Source organism: Bison bison, unplaced genomic scaffold (assembly GCF_000754665.1).
Source record: "Bison bison bison isolate TAMUID 2011002044 unplaced genomic scaffold, Bison_UMD1.0 scf7180017864067, whole genome shotgun sequence".
In the NCBI taxonomy this organism is placed as follows: Eukaryota; Metazoa; Chordata; class Mammalia; order Artiodactyla; family Bovidae; genus Bison; species Bison bison.
This window is the reverse complement of record NW_011494639.1, coordinates 378,838-381,498: the sequence shown is the minus strand read 5'-3', so window position 1 is coordinate 381,498 and position 2,661 is coordinate 378,838. Positions and strand designations below refer to the sequence as shown.

The following is a 2,661-nucleotide window of genomic DNA, read 5'->3' as shown; positions in this document are numbered from 1 at the left end:
GATGGAGTAGGGTCCAGCAGGGACCAGGGGGTGGAGCATGGGGTAGGGCCCAGAAGGGATCAGGGAGATGGAGGGTAGAGTAGGGCCCAGAAGGGACCAGGGAGATGGGGAGCGGGAACCTGTTCTCTGCCATGGCTGGGTAATCCAAGGCTCCTAGGACAAACATACGCTCCGCAGAGCCGATGTGGTTCCTCAGGTGCCAGGCGGGGCCCGCCCAGCGTAGGGCCCAGCACCAGGACACACACAACACACACACACACACACACACACACACACACACACACACACACACACAGTTGAGCTCCTGTCCTTTCAGGCCGAGATCCTTTCCCAGGCCACGCCCCCTCCTCTCTGACTTGTGGTTCTCGGGAAAGGGAGCCAGGGGAACCCACACACAGCCACATCCCAGACCGACCGAGCAGCAGGCCAGGCAGCGTGGGGCCTCCTGAGCACAGCAGAGTCTCGGGCACATCCTGGCATGGGGAGAGTCCTGCATTAAACTCAGACCACCGGGGAGGCTGGCCAGTGCTGGGGAAGAGCTTGCACCTGCCATGGACTTGAGCCCACCATTGTACACGCAACCCTTTAAGGCCGAGTGATCACCCCGGCTCCATGGTTCTCAGGAAGCCACAGGCAAGAGGTCCCGCGGGCCTGACTCCGTCCCCTCCCTGGGCAGACCCAGTAGGGGGAGAGACGGCTCCCCCGGGCCCTTCTCATGAGACGTCTCTCTGCTGGGTTTTGAACCTGGATCTCAGACCACGCTGAAGACAGGCCCTCGTGTCCCGCCGGGCCTGGCCAAGAGCCAGAGCACAGACCTTCCTCAGGAAGGAGCAGAGAGAGGGCAGAGAGGAGGGCCAGGCCTGGGGTTGGGCAGGCCGCCCACACAGCTGTCTGGACTCAGCCCTCACCTCGGAAAACAGAGCCAGCACAGATGGGCCCCGGCTGTTATTTAGGAATCCAAAGTCCTAGCAACCAGCCAAACACTGAGGGAAAACCCGGCCTCAGACCCCACCTATTCCTCCCTTTCCGGGGTGTTGTGGCTGCCAAGCCCTCCAGAGGCCGCAGCTTTTGATCACAGTGGAGCGAAGCAAAGAGGCTCTGGTGGTCTCGGGGTGTGGAGCCCCCCGGGGCAGGTCCCTGAGACCAGCCTTCCACCCGCATTCCCAGGGCCTGGGCTGCGGCTGCTCCATGGCTTTGGAGTTCCGCCCACCACCACCCCCAGCCCGGCCCGTTGTGATTTCAAGGGAATCAAGAGAAAGTTCTGGATGGTCCTCCTCTCCATGCCTGCTGTTTCTGGCCAAGTCACAGAAGCACCCTCCCCTGGAATTGTGGCAGAGACAGTCCTCATACCAGACCTCAGTACCTAATGCCCAAGGAGAGAACACTGGAAGTTTCCAGAGCTGCTGGGGGAAGGGAGGGTGGACCAGCAGAGCCACCTGTTCGCCCAGGCTGCCCCCTCCAGGTTAAATGAAGGATCCCCCGTTTCACTGCAAAGATAGGCGGAAGTCCTAATGGAAGGCCTTGGATCTGGGCAAAGCTGATCTTTCCCAACACTTGGCATGGGGCGTGGAGACATTTGGGAAGACCTGGGGTCCAGGAGATTCAGGAGATAAGAAGAAGAGAGGGGACGTCAGCCCAGAGGACAAGCGGGACAGAGCTCACTCCACAGAGGAGCCCAAAGAGTTAAGGGCCAGCGGGCGGCTGGAGAGGAGGGCCAAGTTGGAAAAGGCCACAGAAACAGCAGCTGTTCTGGTTTTGAAGGGGAATAAATGGGCTTATCCTCCTCACAGCCAAAGGAGCAGAGAAAACGCATTCTCCTCCGATTATAAATTCCATGAGTCACAGAAAGAATTCTCCTAACGACTGATCAGTTGCTCTCGGGGTGGGAAAAACGCAGAGCCCCAGCGAGTCATTCCCAGCGTGCCAACAATGGCCTCCTCTTCTGCCTCTGCCCCTGGCCAGAGCTGAGAACGCCCTGGGGAGTGCCCTGAAAGAGCTGCCCCCGGGGGAGCCCATTCCTCCACCCAGCGTGGCGGGGCCGGCCCTGAGAAGCCGCTGGCCGGCCCTTCTGGGCAGGGAACCCAGGTGGGGCACCCAGGTGGGGCCTTTGTGCCCACTCTGAGGCTGGGGCTGCCACCCCGTCCTTCCGACAATGGCCGCGGGCACTGGGAAGGGGCCTCTGGGAGCCTGGGGGCTTTGTCTGAGGCTCTGAGAAAGCGATACAGGCCCTCTAGACTTAGGCTACCCCAGGGGCACAGGAGTCTTTGGAAAAGGCCTCCAGGAGGGAGTGAAGCCACCCATGCCCACCTTGGAGCAATTGAAGCACGAGGTCAGTGCCCCGTTAGGGCACAATGGGGCTCCTTCTCTTCCAGCATCAGTCAAAGCTCAGGCTAAATTAGCAGCCCTGGCTGGACCAGTTTTCTGTGATTCCATTCCCTTGCCCTTCGGAGAGAATTTTGCGTTTGTGGGGTTGGGAGGAATGTTAGTGGACGGCACGGGGCCGGGCCCAGATGCAGCCCTCAGAGACCCCTCTGCCCTCTCCTCCAGCCTCCCTCTGCGCTTCTGGGTGAACGTGATCAAGAACCCGCAGTTCGTGTTCGACATCCACAAGAGCAGCATCACGGACGCCTGCTTGTCAGTGGTGGCCCAGACCTTCATGGA

At 60.5% G+C, this 2,661-nt stretch overlaps 1 protein-coding gene across 1 annotated transcript in view; it reads left to right on the top strand.

Moving 5' to 3' along the window:
* PLXNA2 (plexin A2) overlaps window positions 1-2,661 on the top strand; it is a 235,023-nt gene that overhangs the window by 228,819 nt on the left and 3,543 nt on the right. The window lies entirely within an intron of this gene.